The 7,405-nt window shown below is 36.0% G+C and overlaps 1 pseudogene; it reads right to left on the bottom strand.

Moving 5' to 3' along the window:
- Window positions 1-1,514: 1,514 nt before the first annotated feature.
- On the bottom strand, window positions 1,515-5,622 carry LOC133304702 (ubiquitin carboxyl-terminal hydrolase 23-like; annotated as a pseudogene).
- Between the last annotated feature and the right edge of the window lie 1,783 nt (window positions 5,623-7,405).

Genomic DNA, 7,405 nt, shown 5'->3' on the forward strand with positions numbered 1-7,405 from the left:
GAAAAAGATTCTGGTCTTCACCGCTAAAACGTCCAAATCAAGAGTTTTAGCGTTGGAGTCAGTTAAAGTTAGTTGAGCATTCACCAAGTTTGGACGCTAAAACGGTCATTCTTTAACGTTTTAGCGTTGGAATCAGTTAAAAGCAGTTGAGCATACGTAAAGCATGGACGCTAAAACGGTCACCTATGGACGTTTTAGCGCCCACATCAGTTTTCTATTTTTAATTGTAACACTATATAAGGCAAAGCCTTGACACTTAGAAGAAATCTGGATCTGAGGGATCTGAACTCTCTCTCTCTCTTAAACTTAGTCTGACTTCTCTCTAAATTCTCTTAGTTTTTGTATTAGTATTTCCTTGTAATAGTTTGGAGATTGAAGACTTTCAACATGGAAATGAAGTTTGTTTCTTCTTCTCTTATTTATTCCTTAGTCATGTCTGAGTAGAGTCTTTGTAGTCTGAATGCAATAGAACTCCATAATAATACTATGTTGATTTGATTAATATGATGAAGTATTTTCCATGTGTTGATTTGAGATTTTCTGATTTAATTATTTTTATCAAGGAAGTAATATAGAACAGGGATGTTTATATGACTTCTGTATTTGATAATCTCAACATCAGAATTCTAGTACTCAAGGGATTGATGCTAGAGTTCTGATGTAATCTTAAAACTTTAGTATTTCATGCATGTATTAAGAAAGAGATCACCAAGGGATTGGGGTTTCTGATTAATGTATCCATCAAGGTAGTAAGGGATTACATTTTGATGATAAGTAAAAGGTTGATTAACATCACATGGAAAGGAATTCATCATATGATCAGTTTTTTTTACATAGGTTATTGTGGAGGAAAGTTGTTTTCTGACTACTTGTTGTTTTATTAATTCCTAATCCACATTTACTTTGTGTCAAATTACTTACAATCAATTTTCTGGTGACAAATTATTCATGATTTTTACAAACTTTTATTTGATTCAAATTAGTTTTCTATGGTATATTGGTGTTTGAACACAATTCCTCGTGGGAACGATCTTTACTCATCATTTTATTACTTGTACGATTAGTGCACTTGCTAAACGTCCAACAGATATGAAACTCTTCCTCAAATCCACCTCAATGCAGATGCGAGCATACTTAGCTTTTTCCGTGTATTCTCCTCCTCCGCTGTCTGACTTGCGCAAAGAGTTCTTATCCACCTTTATTGTCTTGCCAAGGAGATTTCCTATTTTCCACAAGTGAAAGGAAGGGTAGAGCTCTATTGGTAATCCTGGAATCCTTACCCAAACTGCCATCCTCTTGACTTGCTCATCATAGGGATCAAACATTGGTCTCCAACGTTGAACCACTACATAATGTTCCATAACAATCCAAGGACCCTCTTGAAGTACATGCTGGTAGTCCTTGTCATCCTTAAAGTTAATAAGGATATATCCATTATCCAGATCAATCACTTCAAAGGTACCTGAAAGATTCCAGATCTTTAGAAGCCTGGTCATAAGGAATCGATTATTTAATCATTTTCCTAAGAGTTTTATGATCAAAGCTTTCCTCCACTTTTTGCAGTCCTCAATGTGCTGGCTCTTAGATAAATGGTACACTGGACACAAAGGGTTCTCTTGGTGTATAGGAAGCTCCTCCTCCAGTAGCCCGTACTGTTCCTCTTCCATATCATCTACTACCTCACTGTCTCCCAATGTATTATCCCCGTTGAGTTGAAGGACCATATCCTTGTAGGACACAAGTTTTCTACTGTGGACAGCATCTCCTATGGACATATCAATTTTGCATCCAGATGGTGCAACAGAACTTTGTAGATTACTAGGGACACTATAGTCTTTTTTGGAGTGATCTAATGATGACATGCATTCAAGTTCTGGTTTAGTAGCAGAGAGTCCTTCTGGTGAGTCCACTGGCTGCAGGGCCTTGGGAGAAAGTTCCGCTACAGGTATTTTACCTTGCATCAAGTTTTCAGCTAATATGACACTATTTTTTTCTGAACCAGAGCATCCTTCAGAAAGGAAACCCTTGATGAATCAACATTGGACATATTTTTCTCAGCTTCAGCAGTCATAGAAGGTTCCCCACAGAGTTTATTTTCCACTATACCATTTGGAACTTCAATCAATATGTGGTTTGAAGTTGAAGAATCTCTATTTCCATTCACATTTGCCTTCATATTATCCTTCTTAACAATGTCAACAGGCTTCCTTGGAATAATACTTTTTCTATCACGAACATAAAACAACATGTAAGCTTGCTGATTTAAAACTTCACGCTCGCTGACATGACTCACCTGTTGCAACAGAGAAAATTGGGTTAAAATGATGAGTGACTTATATGAGGCAAGAATAGGGCACCCTAGTGTGGCTTCATGATAGTGTTCCTCCAAAAAACAGTCATCAATACAATAATTCACAAGTTATGTAGTTTATTTTCATAGCATATAATTCATCAATAGAAAAATTCACAAGTTTTTTTGTGTGGATAAAGGTGTTGTTGATGTTGATATAATTCATCAGACTTCTATGCATAAAAACAGCAGTACTTGTCCAGTTCTACAAACAAAAAACCAAACTCAGCCAAGAATTTGGAGGTATCTCAGAGTTGCAAGGGAAGACAACACCCAATCACCAAAAACAAACAAACATTTACGCAACAATAATGTCAAATTCCAAAGAGGTAACCATTATGAATAGACTAACTAGAGTTCGAAAAAACGAAATGCTATTCTACAATGTAATATTTACTCTTTTTTCTTGTTCCCCCGTCTCTAGAGACACTGACTACTTCTCACTTTCTCAGTACATTGCCAAGAATTGCAAAAACCATAGCACTAGAAAAAGAGAATTAGATAGGCATATTTTCATTACCTGGCTGTCATCCAAGGTATACCACATGTTATTCGAAGTGCGAACATAGCAATAATAGTGGCCAGAATGAGTGCTGGAACCAGAATGAACCAGAACCCCATAAAGAGAGTACTTCACATCCCCATCCTGCTAAACAGAAGAAAGTTGAAAGTAAGAAGTGTAACATAACCATATTATAAGTTACAGACACAAATAGAAGGCAGTCAAACAGCATAGCAAATATTTTGAAACAAAAAACTGTGAAAAATCTACTAAGCTTGTCCTTTTAAACATAGTAATCCTTCCACTGGCAAAACAAGTATTAGGGACATGATTTTTCCATCTTATCCAACACAAGTTTTGGAAGAACAACAAAGAGATATTTGCACAGAAAGTGAGATAATATATAACTTAAAAAAGAACATTGCTTACATATGAGCCACTAACAAAAGGTTTTAAGTTCAGCTCACAACCAAACTGAACATTCTTTTTAATCTTTTGCCCAGGATCGGGTGCATGGAACCGCTTAAGATGAATTGTTAACACATATGGTGCCTTATGAATTGTAAGCTGCTTGAGAGCTCTAACTTTCTGCTTGCATCGTTTACAATGGTATTGCCTCTCCCCACCATCCAACCATTCTGCAGCAGTGAAATTTGAAAGTGCTTTTTCCAATGAATCTGCCTTGAATATATCAAGACTTAAATCTAAGAATGGATCAAATTTGTTGGAGCCATAAGAACACTGCTGGCATTTCACCTGGGAAAACCAACCAAAAAACTATTTGAGTTGTTGTAAAAGAGTAATCATACATCAAAGTGTAAAGAACTAATTCAACACAAAAGCGTAAGTTGTTACGTGAATGCTACATTAATGGTTTAATATTTCTCTAACACGTCTCCTCACACAAAAAAATTGTTGCGCCTGAAGGGTGAACAATGCAAAGGCTCGTCTAATTGTGCTAAGGAACTCCACAATTTCTAATTATTTATTAATAGAATGGGGCCAGTGAGGATCAAACCCGTTACCACTTAGTCACATAGGCTCTAATACCATGTAAAGAACCAATTCAACCAAAAAGTTTAAGGTGTTCAGGGAAGGCCATATTAATGATTTTATATTTCTATATAGATTCTCATATTTTATTAGATGCCAAGTGAACCATTTTCGAACCACCATTAATAATGATATCACTCTTAAAAATTCCACCACTAATCAAGAAACAATTACCTGACTCCGGAGACTACCACCAAAGATCTTATGAACAAAACTCTTTTCGTAAGCACCAGGTGATTCACTTGGTACTCCAGAAGGGAGGCAGCATTTATGCATCGACTCAAGTAAGTTAACCATATACTCGTGTGCATCCTCCTGCCTTGCCGTTCGGAAATTTCGTGATATGCCTGATCTCTTGTCAGGAAATACAAATTCAAGCGAATAAAAGGACATTGCGAAAGTGAAGATAGGAAAGATAGGAATTCATGCACCTTGGCACAAAGGATTTCATGCACTAAAAGCACAGAAAGATAGGAAAAGGAAGAAGAATATTTTATAAAGGTGGCCTAATTCTTATCAAATGTCTACAACAACAAGAGAACAAAAAATGGACCTTAACTGCTCATTCATAAATCAAACTCAAAACATAAGGATACACCGTAGATTCCTAACAAGATCCGCTGGTGATAATATTGTCCCAGTTGATTGCAGTGCACGACTCACGTGATCCTGTATTGCACACAGAGCACAAAACCCAGCAATGTGGCCTACAATTATCGTAAAATATAATTAAAATATCAATATAACAAAAACTTTCTTCACACATACATATGCACCATTGCTAACTAAAAGGAGAAATTACGAAAACATAACCCCATTCAACTTTGCTCATTTAACAGCGTCAAGTAAACCAAAGAAAAAAGTGAACAATAAATTAAATATCACCATGAACATAATCTGGATAGTGTCACAGTAGAGGATGAAAAAAATGGAAAAAGTGGGTAGTTGCTCACAGGAATTTTTATGCTTGCCACTTTGCAGGTATGCAGCTAGTGGCTCCGTATATGTCAAACACTGCAACACCGAATTGAGAAAACATGTGTTTCCAAGATTTTTCAACCCAGCTCCCTGAAAATTATAATTAGCATCCCTTTCTGTAACAGAGCCTATAGATAGTAAAACCCAAAGAATAAAAATGCCAAAGCTCTCAAGCAGAATAAGGAAATAAATTTCGGGAAGAGGGGGGATCAATATAAGGGATTTTGTGATTGCATTTAAAACAAAATTTGTATTCAAGACCAAAACAAAATCGGAGGATTAAGAATACAAATAGTTGAATGTGGAGGGGGAAAAAGTTGATATCCTTCACATAAATGTGAAATCAATCACTTTAAAGAATAGACCACAAAAATTGCCATAATAATAAAAAAAGAAAAAAAAACTGCATGACCCGGGAAAAAGAGTAGAAAGGACACAAACAGAAAAAAAGAAGCCCATATCAAAATCATCAAGCGTAATCTAATTTGCATCCCGAATTTTCAAGCGGCGCGTGAACCACCGACCGAGTTTCTAAGGCCGTACGAAAGCAAAAAAAAAAAAAAATTGTGACGAAGAAACTCACTATTCTTCGAAAGGTAATCCCGAAGCTGAGCTCCGGATCCAAGCCATAGTCGGATAATTCGGAACCGTCGTGCTTCTTGGAAGCCGCAGTCGAGGCACCGGGAGCGGAACCTGGTGGATTCAGAGTTTCCGTTTTGATCAAGAAACTCTCCGTCATTCTTGAATATTGAGAAACAAAAGCTTCGATTTCTGATTGCAAAGTGGAAATGCGGTGAAAGTGGGAAAGAGAAGACAACGATGGTGGTGTATGTGTATGTGTATGTGTATGTGTATGTGTATGTAGTACTGATGAACAGGGTTTTCGGCTCTCGCGAAAGAGGAGTATTAGTTATAAAGGGTGGCTATGGCTACTATTAAACCCTGCACACACTACCACCAACGCAACAAGAACTGGGCCCAAAATTTATTATTTATTGTGATTTTATTGTTATTTTAAATAATTTATTGTGATTTTAAATAAAAATAGACACAAATTATTGTGATTTTATGCTTTATTATTTGATTTACACTATTTTTAAACTTGTTATTTAAATTTATTATGATTAAATAATTTATCATTTAATACTTATATGGTTTTAAATTTTCACTTACACTTATTATGGTTATAAAAATATATCACTTAGATCTCTTGTGATTTTATATATACATTTTTTTCCTTTTTCTTAACTTGTATCTTATATTATTATCATATTATAAATTAAAATTATTATGTACCGAAATATATAAATTACTCATTTAAATTTAAATTAATTTTGATTAATAATAATATCAATTATAGCCTTATAATTTTATAAATATAAAAAATCTTATTTTCCCTCTTTATTTTATATCCCCATTTAATGCATTTAAAGCAAATAAATAAAAATAAATTTTCAAAAAATTAACTTATTTTTATCATGAAAATCAATTCAAATCAAATATGATTCTATTTTATATATTTTTTACCCCATATCATTATAAATGCCCCGAGACGGGGTGAGATATATGAATATATCTCAGTAACCCAGAGGTTCTGGAGAAAACTCCGCCCAATGGTTCACTTCGATGCATATCAATAGTATAAAATAACCACTTTCAAAACGGGATAAAGCAAGGGATTTAGAGAAACTGGGGAATATCGGGATACAAAATACGACGATGCGGGATGGTAGCTACCCATACCACGCACGCCCTGGGCATATATAAGCCTACGGGTATCATCCAAGGTGTGTTCCAATAACCACAACCATGATGCCCAAACCAACCATAACACCCGAGACATTCCTAGTGTGCTCCTATCCGGATCACACACCACGACCTTAGGTCAACTGGAACTCCCTCTCGGAGACCTATCCAGTGGAAGTCTGAAACTGCCCGAATGCTAAAACTGTCTACTGGCCAGAGACTCGGTACATAAGTACCCTCATAATGCTACATGCATGCTCATGTTGTTCTACACTACTCATATACACTTCCTACCATCACCCTCAACGGGTATGGTGGAACATAAAAGGGGAACAAGCCCCAGTACCAAGAGGTTACCTTAATTTGTTCTTTCCCTTAGCTTCGCAGCAGAACCAAGGGAAATCCACTGATTATACATGCATTGATTCAATCACTTACCTCAATCCACTTGGTCCAGGACCAAGGGAAATCCACTGATTCACTGTTCAGGAGATACAACCACGTACAACCATCAGTATACGTCAATTTACGTCAAAACGCGAAAAACACGTAATCCTCCCCATCCTCCTTGATGTTTCGGCCATAGTAGTGTTAATTTGAGATTTAAAATAGCTTACTCTAGGTTCATTATGTCCCTAAACACAAGTTATTAATTTCCATTGATTCTTCCACTATCAATCCATCACACAACCCATCTAAAGACCATTCAGTTACACATTACACCATTCAAATTATTTTTCCAACACAATTACTCATTTTTCCCACAATGGCCGAAT

Source organism: Gastrolobium bilobum, unplaced genomic scaffold (genome assembly GCF_033153095.1).
Source record: "Gastrolobium bilobum isolate Gb01-03AN ecotype WA unplaced genomic scaffold, APGP_CSIRO_Gbil_v1 utg28023, whole genome shotgun sequence".
NCBI classification, from domain to species: domain Eukaryota; kingdom Viridiplantae; phylum Streptophyta; class Magnoliopsida; order Fabales; family Fabaceae; genus Gastrolobium; species Gastrolobium bilobum.